We start from the raw sequence: 13,478 nt of genomic DNA, 5'->3' as shown, positions 1-13,478 counted from the left end.
TTTTATTTGTCTGTTCCTCTACTTTATTTTTGATTTCTTCTATATAAGGCTCTAGCCTCTTCATGATGTTACTTATAAGGTTGTTTTCTTCTTCTTCTTCTTTCATTCTGTGATGTTCAGGTCTAGCTGTTGGAGAAGGGCTAGGTTCTGGTGATGCTGTATTGCTCTTTATTTTGTTGTATGTACTTCTGCTTTGACGTCTGCCCATCTCCTCTTGGGTTCGTTCTTGGTCTTATCAGTGTACTCGGTCCAGAGAGAGCTGACAGATTTAGGGAGCCTCTCTCTGGTGCAGATGGAAGCTCTGGGCCAGATGGGAGTGCTGGTCCAGATGAGAATGCTGGCCAGATAGGAGCTGGGGGGCTGGACTCTGAGTCTCAGGAAGTCCCTGGGGTCTCCTTATTTTGTCCAGATGGGAGTTCCTCTGGTCTCTGTTCCAGATGGGAGTTCCAGGGCAGGATGGAAGCTGGGAGTTGGTCTCTGATTCTCAGGAAGTGGCTGGGGTCTCCAGCAGATGGGTGTGGGGGCAGGGTGTGGAGATTGCAGGGTCTGCCTGCAGTCTTGGAAAAAGGGAGCCTTCCTGCAGGGCCTGCCAATTGGCTGGAAACTGGGGCCAAGTTGGGCAGTTCCTCCCGTGATGGCCTGTGTCCAGCGGTGGGACCCAGGGGCAGTTGCCTCTCTGACTATAACCCCAGGCACTTACCTCTGGTCCAGACGGGAGTTCCGGGGCAGACCAGAGCTGGGGGTTGGTCTCTGAATCTCCCTACTAAGATTTTCAATCAGCATAGATGGAGAAAAGATATTCCATAACTTAACCAGATTTACACAATATGTATCCACAAATCTAGCCCTACAGAAAGCAGTATAAAGAAAAATAATCCAACCTAAGGAAGTTAAATGAACCTATAAAAACACAGGCCATATATCCTACACCAAAATCCCAAGGAAGTGAAACACACACTACCACCAAAAATATCAGGAATTAACAATCACTTGTCATTAATATCCATGAACATCAATGAATTTAATTCACCTATAAAAAGACACAGGCTACAAGAATGTATATGAAAACAGTATCCATCCTTCTACTTCATACAGGAAACACACCTCAACTTCAAAGACAGTCACTACTTCAGAGTAAAGGATTAGGAAAAGACTTTCCAATCAAATGGACTTAAGGAGCAAGCTGGTGCTTGTAGATTGTAGGGTCTAATGGGGATGGTGGTGTGAAGGTCTGCCCTCATGATTCTTGCTTGCTGACATGCAACAGGATTTATCCCTGATGCTTGAGCTGGTTCTCTCGATCCCATTACCTATCATCAGACACATTGCTCAGACTTTACAGTTTATGAGTTTACCAGGCTTTGCTGTCCACCCATGGGGGGCCTTACTCTTTTTGAAGAAGGGACAGGATGGTGGGTTGCTCACTACCTTTAGTGGTGTGAGCAGGAGGAGGGATAAGAGGGAACTTTGTGGTTGGTATTTAAAATGAAAAAAAGTTTTTTTTTTTTAAAAATAAAAAGAAGCAAGCTGATTTAGCTATCCTAATATCTAACAAAATAGAGTTCAAACTAAAATTAATCAAAAAGAGATGGAGGACATTATGTATTCATCACAGGAAAAATCCATCAAGATGAAGTCTCAATTCTGAACATGTATGCCCCAAATACAAGGGTACTCACATGTGTAAAAGAAACATTACTAAAACTTGAATTGCACATCAAACCACACACACTAATAGTGGGAGACTTCAACACCCCACTCTTACCAATGGACAGGTGTGCCAGACAGAAACTTAACAGAGAAATAAGGGAACTAATAGGCAATGTGACCAAATAGACTTAATAGACAACTACAGAACTTTCTACCCAAACACAAAAGAATATACTGTCTTCTCAGCACCCATGGAACCTTTTCTAAAATTAACCAAATACTCAGTCACAAAGCAAATCTCAAAAGATACAAAAAATTGGAATAACCTCCTGTATATTATTGGGCCATGATGGCTTAAAGGTAGATTTCAACAAGACAAATTGCAGAAACCATACAAACTCATGGAAACTGAATAATGCCCAACTGAATCATGACTGGGTCAAGGAGGAAATAAGAAAGAAATTAAAGACTTCCTATAATTCAATGAAAATGAATGAACAACATACCCAAACTTATGGGACACTATGAAAGCAGTGCTAAGAGGAAAGTTCATAGCATTAAATGCCTACATAAATAAGTTGGAGAATTCTTACACTAGTGACTTAACAGGACACCTTAAATCTCTAGAACAAAAAGAAGCAGCTCACCCAGAGGAGTAGATGCCAGGAAATAATTAAATTGAGGCCTGAAATAAATGAAAAAGAAATCAATAGAACAATACAAAGAATAAATGAAACAAAGAGTTCGTTCTTTGAGAAAATCAACAAGATAGACAAACCCTTATCCAAACTAACCAGAAGTCGGAGAGAGAATATCCAAATTATCAAAATCAGAAATGAAATGTGAGACACAGCAACAAACAATGAAGAATTCTAGAGAATCATCAGATCATACTTCAAAAACCTGTACTCCACAAAATTGGAGAATCTGAAAGAAATGAACAATTTTCTGGAAAGGTACCACATTACCAAAATTAAATCAAGATAAGACAAACAATTTAAATAGACCTATAACCCCTAAGGAAATAGAAACAGTCATTAAAAGTCTCCCCCCCCAACAAAAAAAAGACCAGAGCCAAGGTGGTTTTAGCACAGAATTCTACCAGAATTTTAGAGAAGACCAATACTCCTCAAATTATTCCAAACAAAAGAATATTATCAAAGTCCTTTTATGAGGCTACAGTTACTCTGATTCCTGAGCCATACAAAGATGCAACAAAGAAAGAGAAATACAGACCAATCTCCCTCATGAACATAGATGCAAAAATACTCAACAAAATACTAGCAAACTGAATCCAAGAACACATCAAAAACAAAAACAAAAACAACAAAAAACCCATCCACTATGACCAAGTATGCTTCATCCCAGAGATGCAAGGATGGTTCAACATATGAAAATCTGTCAATGTAATACACCATATAAACAAACTGAAAGGAAAAAAACCCACATTCTCACTAAATGCTGAAAAAGCCATTGACAAAATCCAACACCCCTTCATGATAAAGGCTCTAGAGAGATCAGGAATACAAGGAACATACCTCAACATAATAAAGGCAATTTACAGCAAGCTGGCAGCCAACATCAAATTAAATGGAGACAAACTCAAAGTAATTCCACTAAAATCAGAAACAAGACAAGGCTGTCAACTCTCCCTATATCTATTCAATATATTGCTTGAAGTTCCAGCTAGAGCAATAAGACAACAAAAGGAGACCAAGGGGATACAAACTGGAAAAGAAGAAGTCAAGCTTTTGCTATTTTCAGATGATATAAGTATACATAAGTGACCCCAAAAATTGTACCAGAAAACTCCTACAGCTGATAAACACACACAAAAAATCTGTAGCTCTCCTATATTGAAATGATAAAGGAGCCGAGAAAGAAATCAGAGAATCGTCACCTTTTAGAATAGCCACAAATAATATAAAATACCTTGGGGGTAACTCTGTCCAAGCAAGTGAAAGACCTGTATGACAAGAACTTTAGGTCTTTGAAGAAAGAAAGTGAAGAAGATACCAGAAAATGAAAAGATATCTCATGCTCATGGATAGGCAATCTTACCAAAGGCAATTGACAGATTCAGTGCAATCCCCATCAAAATCCCAACACAATTCTTCACAGACCTCAAAAGAACAAAACTTTACTTCATAACCCAGGATAGCTAAAACAATTCTTTACAATAAAGCATCCCTGACTTCAAGCTCTACTATAGAGCTGTAATATTAAAAACAGCTTGGTGTTGGCATAAAACCAACATGTGGACCAATAGAATTGATTTGAAGACCCTGATATTAATTTGCACATCTATGAATAACTGATTTTTGACAAGGAAGTCAAAATTGTACAATGGAAAAAAGAAAACATCTTCAATAAATGGTGCTGGCATAATTGGATGTCAACATGTAGAAGACTGCAAATAGATCCATATCTATTGCTGTGCACAAAACTCAAGTCCAAGTGGATCAAAGACCTCAACATAAATCCAGTTACACAGAACCTGATAGAAGAGAAAGTAGGAAGTAATGTTGAATGCATTGGCACAGGAGATTACTTCCTAAATCTAACACCAGTAGCACAGACACTGAGCACAACAATTAATAAATGGGACCTCCTGAAACTGAGAATATTTTGTAGGGCAAAGGACATGGTCAATAAGACTAAATGATAGCCTACAGAATGGGAAAAGGTCTTCACCAACCCCACATCTGACAGAGGGCTGATCTCCAGGATATATAAGGAATTCAAGAAACTAGATATCAAAATAATGAACAATCCAACTAAAAAAATGGGCTACAGAGCTAAACAGAGAATTCTCAACAGAAGAATCTCAAATGTTTGAAAACCTTTTAAGGAATTGCTCAGTATCCTTTGCCATCAGGGAAATGCAAGTCAAAATGACTCTGAGATACCATTTTACCCCTGTCAGAACAACTAAGATATAAAAACCAAACAAAAAAACAAAAACTGAAGACAGTTTATGTGGGAGAGGATGTGGAACAAGAGGAACAATCCTCCACTGTTGGTTGGAATGCAAACTTGTACAGCCACCTTGGAAATCAGTATAGTGACTTCTTAGGAAATTGAGAATCAATCTATCTCAAGACCTAAGGATACCACTCTTGGGCATAAACCCAAAGCATGCTCAATCATACCACAAGGATACCTGCTCAACTATGTTCATAGCAGCATTATTCATAATAGCAGAACCTGGAATCAGTCTAGATGCTCCTCAACCAATGAATGGATAAAGAAAATGTGGTACATATACACAGTGGAGTATTACTCAGCTGTGAAAAATAGTGACATCATGAAATTTCCAGGAAAATAGATGGAGCTAGAAAATATCATCCTGAGTGATATAACCCAGACTCAGAAGGACAAACATGGTATGTATTCATTCATAAGTGGATACTAGATGTAAAGGAAAGCATAATCTGACTACAACCCACAGCTTCAGAGAAGCTAGGTAACAAGCAGGACTCTAAGAGGGATTCTTGGGTCATCATGGGAAGGGGAAATAGATGAAGTCTTTGAAGTAAACTGGAGACAAGGGGGAAATAGAGGGAAGGGGATAAAAGATGAAAACTCGAGGGAATGGGGTGGTCAAGCTGGGAGAGGAATGGAGTAGGAGAGCAATGAAAGAGATATCTTGATAGAAACATTATGGGGTAAGGGAGAAATCTGGTACTAGGAAAATTCCAAGGAATCCACAAGGATGACCTCAGCTTAGACTACTAGCAATAGGGGAGAGGGTGATTGATCTGGCCTACCTCATTAATCAGATTGGTGAATACCCTAACTGTCATCATAGAGCCTTCATCCAGTAACTGATGGAAGCAGATGCAGAGATCCACAGCCAACCACCAGGTTGAGCTTCAGGAGTCTAGTCAAAGAGAGGGAAAAGGAATTTTATGAGCGTGGGTGTGTCTGTGTGTGTCAAGATCATGATGGGGAAATCTACAGAAACAACTGAACCAAGCTCATGGGAACTCAAGAACTATATTCTGACAGCTATGGAGCTTGTATAGAACCAGACTAGGCCCTCTGCATATGGGAGACAGTTGTGTAACTTGTTCAGTTTGAGGAAACCCTGGCAGTGGGATCAGGATCTACCCTTGGTGCGTAATCTGGCCTTTTGGAGTCCATTACCTATGGTGGAACACCTTGCTCAGCCTTGATGCAAGGGGAGGGCTTTGTCCTGCCTCATCTAAATATACTGTGCTTTGTTGATTCTCTATGGGAGGTCTTACCTTTTCAGAGGAGGTGTTGGTTGCAGGAGGTTGGGTGGGAGGAGAGTGGGAGAGGGGACAAGAGGTAGATCTGTGGTTGATATGTAAAATGAATGAAAAAACTTCTTAAATAAAAAATAAATAATACTGCTCTGGATAACAGAGCATCTTCTATAGGTAAGACAGCATTTCCAGGATAGATCATAAAACATGTATTTTGATATACTTCTCTCTCTCTCTCTCTCTGTTTTTTGAGACAGGGTTTCTCTGTGTGGCTTTGCACCTTTCCTGGAACTCACTCTGTAACCCAGGTTGGCCTCAGACTCACAGAGATCCACCTGCCTCTGCCTCCTGAGTGCTGAGATTAAAGGCGTGTGCCACCACTGCCCCGCTTGCTTTACTTCTTTTTTTCTTTCCTTTTTAAAATTTATTATACTTGTGTTTTAATTTTACACATCAGCCATCAGAACAGCCATCATCCCCTGTTCTCCCTCCTCCCGCCCCCACCCCCACCTTCCTCCCAGCCCCTCACCTCCATTCCCATCTCCTCCAGGGTCAAGACTCTCCCAGTGATTCATTTAAACCTGGTGGGTGGATTCAGTACAGGCAGGTCCAGTCCCTTCCTTCCAGGCTGAGCAAAGTGTCCCTGTGTAAGCCCAAGGTTCCAAACAGCCAGCTCATGCACTAAGGACAGGTCCAGGTCCCACTGTCTGGGTGCCTCCCAAACAGTTCAAGCTATTCAATTGTCTCACTTATCCAGAGGGCCTGCTCCAGCTGGGGCTCCACAGCCTTTGGTTTCATAATTCATGTGCTTCCATTCATTTGGCGTATTTGTCCCTGTGCTTTTGCCACTTAAACCATTTTAAGCAGGGCTGTTAGGCTAACTTTCTTAAAAGATCAGCAAGCTGTTTATGAGAAGTTAGTAAAATGAACCACCTGAAATATATATCGAAAGCTAGAAAATAGGTGAAGTTATTCATTAATGATCAAATATACTATTGTTAAAGAAGGAGTTTTGAATGATAATATAACTAGCAATGGCATTAGAGTTAATCTCACTTGACATTGCTTTGACCAAATATTATGAGCACTTTGGCTAAGCATCTTTACATATTGGCCGTTCGTGTCATTTGCGACGATGTCACTCTGGGAGATTTAATCTCAATCTATCGGCATTGACGAAACTTTTATAATCTCACATTTTCATAATACAATATATTGCTTCCTACATAATTGGGTATCAGAATGCTTAGTGCGCACAGTTACACGAACATTGGCGTAGTCAATCTCTCGGCACAAGCCTCCAAAGTATAGTTGGAGCTAAAGTAGCCCTAGGAATTTTAGGGAAACTGGGGATGTGATTTGTTAAAGCAATGGAATACCAAGATTAAAATTAAAATCTCAAATTTCAGAAGCAAGCGATTAACTAACATTTGTTTCTCAGAAAAATATTAAAAGGTGTTATAAAGAATAGTCATTTACCATTCAGGTTGTACATAAACTGGGCACAACAGCTGCTGATCTTTTAATGATGCCAACAGCCCTGCCTTTAAAATGGTTAAGTGATAAACCTGTCTGGGTAGAACAATGGCCTTTAACATCAACAAAATTACAGGCATTAAAACAGCTGCTACAGGAACTACTAAATGCTCAACTTGAACAACCAACCAGTCCTTGGAATTCTCTTACATTTATAATTAAAAAGAAATATGGAAAATGGAGAATGGTAACATATTTCAGTCAATGGACTCTTTACAGCCTGGAATTCACCTGCCTTCTCTATTATCTAATGGATGGTCTATTATAGTGATTGATGGGGTTGGGGATTTAGCTCAGTGGTAGAGTGCTTGCCTAGCAAGTGCAAGGCCCTGGGTTTGGTCCTATGCTCCAGATTGAAAAAAAAAAGGTGATTGATTTAGAACACTGATTTTTTTTTTTTACTATAACTTTCCAAGAATAGGATCTAGAAAATTGTGCCCTCATGGTACCTCCTTATAATAATTCCCAGCCCATTAAAAGGTATCAATGGAAAGTACTCCCACAAGGAATGTTAAACAGCCCCACCCTGTGTCAATATGTCAAAATGTTTGAAGGAGTAAAGAAAAGTTTGCCTTGCTGGGGATTACAAATTGCTCCTGAAAAAGCACAATGAGGAATTCTATTAACTACATTGGATATAAGATAGGTTTACAAAATATTCAAATCAGGAGAGATCAATTGTGAACTCAATGATTTTCAAAAATTGCTATGAGATATTAAACTGGCTATGGCCCACAATTGGGTTAACTACTCAAGAACTAAGTAATTTATTTCAAACCTTACAAGTTGATAAGGTCTTATATAGTCCAAAACAATTTATCAGTTAAAACTGAGAGAGAACTGGCTCTGGTGGAACAAAAATTATAGGATGTACATGTGGATTTCTTGGATCCAGAGCTTGACTATATCCTAGTAATTCTACCTTCTACTCATTCTTCTATAAGAATTCTTATGAAGAGATAAGATAATATTTTAGAATGGATATTTTTACTACACAGTAAAAATTAAAGATCTATGTAGAAAATATTTCTGAATTGATTCTGAAAAGAAAATCAAGACTTTGTGAATTAACAGGAATAGATCCAGTAGTAGTACTTTTTACTAATGCTGAAATGTACCTGTTATGGGAAGAAAATGAACACTAACAAAGAGCTTGCAGTAGTTTTTTGGGAGATCTTAACAACAAATATCCCTAAAGCAGGAGACTTCAATTTATAAAAAGTACCAATTGGGTCCTTTCTCCCATTGTGCAGGGAATACCAGTATCTGGAGCCTCTACATTCTATACTGATGCAAATAAATCAGGAAAAGCAGGTTATAAATAAAGAAATTTAAGCAAAGTGGCTCAAAGCTTTACTTTCCATTCAAAAATCAGTATTATATGCTATTCTCATGGTATTATTAGGTTTTCCAGAATCTTTTAATATAGTTACTGATTCTCAATACATAAAGAGTTGTTTTACATATTGAAACCACTGAACTTATTCCTAATGATTCAGAATTAACTTATTCAATTATAAGAAATAGTCAGAAATAGAAATCATTCCTTATATATAACACATATCAGATCACATACTGGTCTACCAGGCCCTCTAGCACAAGGTAATGATGAAATGATCAGCTATTGGTAGGAAGTGTGCTAGATGTCTCAGAATTCCATAAGAAAAACCATGATAATAGCAAAGGTTTGAAAAAAGATTTCACTTGTCACCAAGCCAAGGAAATTATAAGAAAATGTCCTACCTATTCTTTGGTTAAACAATCTACACTACCTATAGGAATTAACCCAAAGGATACTCAAAGAAATGAAATTTGGAAAATGGATGTGTTTCATTTTGCAGAGTCTGGAAAATTAAAATATGTTCTCCATGTCATAGATATATATTCAGGACTTCAGTGGGCAACTGCTTTGAGTTATGTAAAGGCTGATTCTGTAATTACACATTTATTAGAAGTTATGGGCATCATAGGGATAACTTTACAAATTAAGACTGACAATGCTCCAGCATTGGCTCTAGTAAAATGAAACAGGTTTTTTTTAACATATTAAAACATAAAGCATATTTTAGGTGCACCACATAATCCTACAGGACAAGCAGTTATACAAATATCTAATCGTACCTTAAAAGAATTGCTCAATAAATGGAAAAGGGTAATAGTGACCCCAGAGATAGATTGCACAATGTTTTATTAACTTAAAAAATTTAATTCTAATGAAAGGAGAACAACAGTTGCAGACAGACATTGGATAATAGAAAAAGACTGATGAACTAAATCAGCCTGTATACCTTAAACATGTGTTGACCTCAGAATGGAAACCATAGTGTGTGTTATGTTGGGGAAGAGGCTTTGCTTTTGTTTCCTCAGGAGAAGAAAAGCTATAGATATAATTGAAATTGATAAAGACTTGATTCAAACATGAGACCTCTTGATTAGGAGAGGTGATAGTTCATCACTGTGGCAATTTGATCTGGCAAAAAGGAAAATTCCCCAAAATTAAGGTTGGGGGGACATTGTGAATGTAATTCTTACCTGATAATTGTTCTTATTGCATATAATTTGACTATGTTAGAGTTAAAACCTTTCCTTTTCATTTAGACAAAAGGGGAAAATGTTTAGGATAATTTTTTTTTTTTTGTACACTGTGAAGATGTGTTTTTGCTAAGGCACCTTCTGATTGAGTTAATAAAGAGCTGAATAGCCAAAAGCTATGCAGGAGAGGATAAGTGGGATTTCTAGGGAGAGGGAGGAAGAGAAGGAGGAATCTAGTTATGTGGATTAAGCCAGCAAGATGCTGGGGAGACACTGATGAGGTTGGACATATGGTACAGAGTAGATGTAACCAAGCCATGTGACAGAACATAGATTAATAAAAGCAGGTTAACATTAGTTATAAGAGCTAGTGGGACAAGCCTAAGCTAATGACCAAGCGTTCATAATTAATAAGAAGTCTCTGTACTGATATTTGGGGGCTGACAATCCCAAGAAAGTCCAACAAGAAAGCTTGCTACAATCTCAGGCATTGTAGACGTGGTAGAAAAAATTGATACCTTGTTCAAAGAAAATGTTAAACCTATAAACCTTCAGTCATAAAACATCTAGGAAATCTAAGAATAATAGGAATATAGAAAAGAAAGGAAACTTAGGTCAAAGGCCCAGAAAATTTTTTCAACAAAAATCACAGAAGAAAATCAAGCTAAAGGAGATGCTGTATCAAGCTTTCTTGTTAGACATCTTCAGACTGCCAGGCCCCAAATAGTGACATAGAGACATTATTATGAAAGATTGGCCTTTAGCTTAGATTTGTTCCCAACTAGTTCTTAAAACTTAAATTAACCTGGTTCTATTAATCTATGTTTTTGCCATGTGACTCTTTACCTCTCCTACATTCTGTATGACTCTGTGTCTTGTTGGCTTCTCCCATGCACCTAGATTCATTCTGAGTTCCTCTCTGTCCCTGGAAGTCCCACCTATTCTCTCTAAGCTATGGGCCATTCAGCTTTGCATTAAATCAATCAGAAGGTGCCTTGGCAAAGACACATCTTCAGAGTATACAAAAACATTATCCCACCAGAAGAAGCCTATGAAGGTACAAGAAGCATACAGAACACAAATGGACTAGACTGTAATAGAAAATCCCCTTGGCACATAATAATCAAAACACCAAACATACAATGAAAGGATATTAAAAGCTGGAAGGGAGCAAGACCATGTAACATATAAAAAATGGACCTGTTAGAATTACATCTGGGTCATGAATAGAAACTCTAAAAGTAAGAAAGTCCTACAGATATTCTACAGACTTCAAGAGACCACAGATGCCATCTTTAGACTACTATATGCAGCAAAACTTCCAATGACAATAAATGAAGGAAATAAGACATTCCTTAATAAAATGAAATGTGATATCTATCTACAAAGCCAGTCCTACAGAAGGTGCTAGAAGGATAGATAATAGGTCAACTACATACAAGAAAACACAAGGAACAAATAAAAAGAGGGGAAACAGATATAACAGCAGCAAAAATAACAGTAATCAATAAACACTGCTTGTTGTTATCTCTCAACATCAATGGTGTCAAGTTCCTCCACCCCCCAAAAGAGAGATTAACAGAATAGATGCAAAAGCAGAATCTATCCTGCTGCATCCAAGAAACACATCTTACTATTAAGAGATCACTTCTGGATGAAAGGATAGGAAAAGGTACTCTAAGCAAATTAACTTAAGAAACAAACTGGTGTAGCCATATTAATATCTGGCAAAGTAGACTTCAAACAAAAACTGATTAGAAGACATAGTGAAAGGCACTATATACTCATAAAGGAAAAACTCACCAAGAGGACATTGTAATTCTTAAAATATATGCACCAAACACAAAGGCACCCAAGTTAATAAATGAAACACTACTACAGCTCAAATCACATATTTACTCTCACAAACAGATAGAGAGTGACTTCAGTATTCCACATTTGCTGATAGAAAGGTCATTGAGACAAAAACTAAACAGAAATCCTGGAGGTAACTGACATTATAAATCAAATGGACCTAACAGATTTTTATAGAACATTTCACCAAACACAAGAATGTATCTCCTCAGCACCTCATGGACCTTCCTCCAGCACTGGCCACATACCAGGTCTCAATAAATACAAGAAAACTGAAATAACATCCTGTATTCTATCTGACCACCATGGATTAAAGCTGGATATCAGCAACAAAAAACAGAAAGCTAACAAACTTGTGGAAACTGAACAACTCTCTATGGAATGAAAAATAAGTCAATGCAAAAATAAAGAAAGAAATTAAAGACTTTCTAGAATAGAATGGAAATGAATACACAACATACTCAAACTTATGGGAGACAATGAGAGTGGTTCGAAGAGGCAAGTTCATAGCACTAAATGCCTACATAAGAGAATTGGAGAGATCTCATACTAGCAACTCTAACAGCACTCTTGAAAGCTCTAACAAAAACAAGGATACCCAAGAGGAGTTGACAGCAGGAAACTGAGGGCTGAAATAAATAAAATAAAAATGAGAAAAAATAATAAAAAGAACCATTGAAACAAAGCTGATTCTTTGAGAAAATCTACAAGATAGACATACCCTTATCCTAACTAACTAAAATAACTCCTTCTTTTATCCAAGTTAACAAAATCAGAAATGAAAAGGGTAACATAACAGACACCAGGGAAATCCAGAGAATCATAAGAACATATTTTAAAAACCTGTACTCTACCAAAATGGAAAATTTAAAGTAAGTGGATAATTTTTTTGATCGGTACCAAAGTTAAATCAAGATCAGATAAGCAATCTAAACAGGCCTACAACCCCTAAAGAAATAAGAGCCATCAGTTAAAGTCTCCCCCCCCCCCAAAAAAAAACCACATAAAAGCACAGGGCTAGATGGTTTTAGCACAGAATCCTCTCAGACTTTCAAAGAAGAATTAACACCAGTACTACTTAAATTATTTCACAAAATAGAAACAGAAGGAATATTGTCCAGTTTAATTTTTGAGGCTACAGTTACCTACTACCCAAACCACATAAAGACTCAACCAAGAAACAGAATTACAAACCAATTTACCTCATGAACATAGATTCAATGAATTCAATAAAATATTTGCAAACCAAATCCAAGAACACATCAAAAAAATCATCAACCATGATCAAGTAGGCTTCATCCCAGAGATGCAGGGATAGTTCAATATATAAAAATCTTAAATATAATCCACCATGTAAATAAACTGAAAGAAAAAAAAAACCCACATGCTCATCTCATTAGAAGCAGAAAAGGCCTTTGACAAAATCTAACATCCTTCATGATGAAAATACTGGAGAGATTAGGGGTATAGGGAACATACCTAAACATAACAAAGGTAGTTTACAGCAAACCCATAGCAAACATCAAGTTAAATGGAGATAAACTCAAAGCAATTCCACCAAAATCTGGAACAAGACAAGGTTGTCTACTCTTTTTATACCTATTCAATATAGTACCTGAAATCTTAGCTAGAGCAATAATACAACTGAAGAAGATCAAGGGGATGAAAATTGGA

The sequence above is a fragment of the Onychomys torridus genome, chromosome 7, assembly GCF_903995425.1.
Source record: "Onychomys torridus chromosome 7, mOncTor1.1, whole genome shotgun sequence".
In the NCBI taxonomy this organism is placed as follows: Eukaryota; Metazoa; Chordata; class Mammalia; order Rodentia; family Cricetidae; genus Onychomys; species Onychomys torridus.
The sequence above is the reverse complement of the archived record's forward strand: the minus strand, read 5'-3'. Positions refer to the sequence as shown.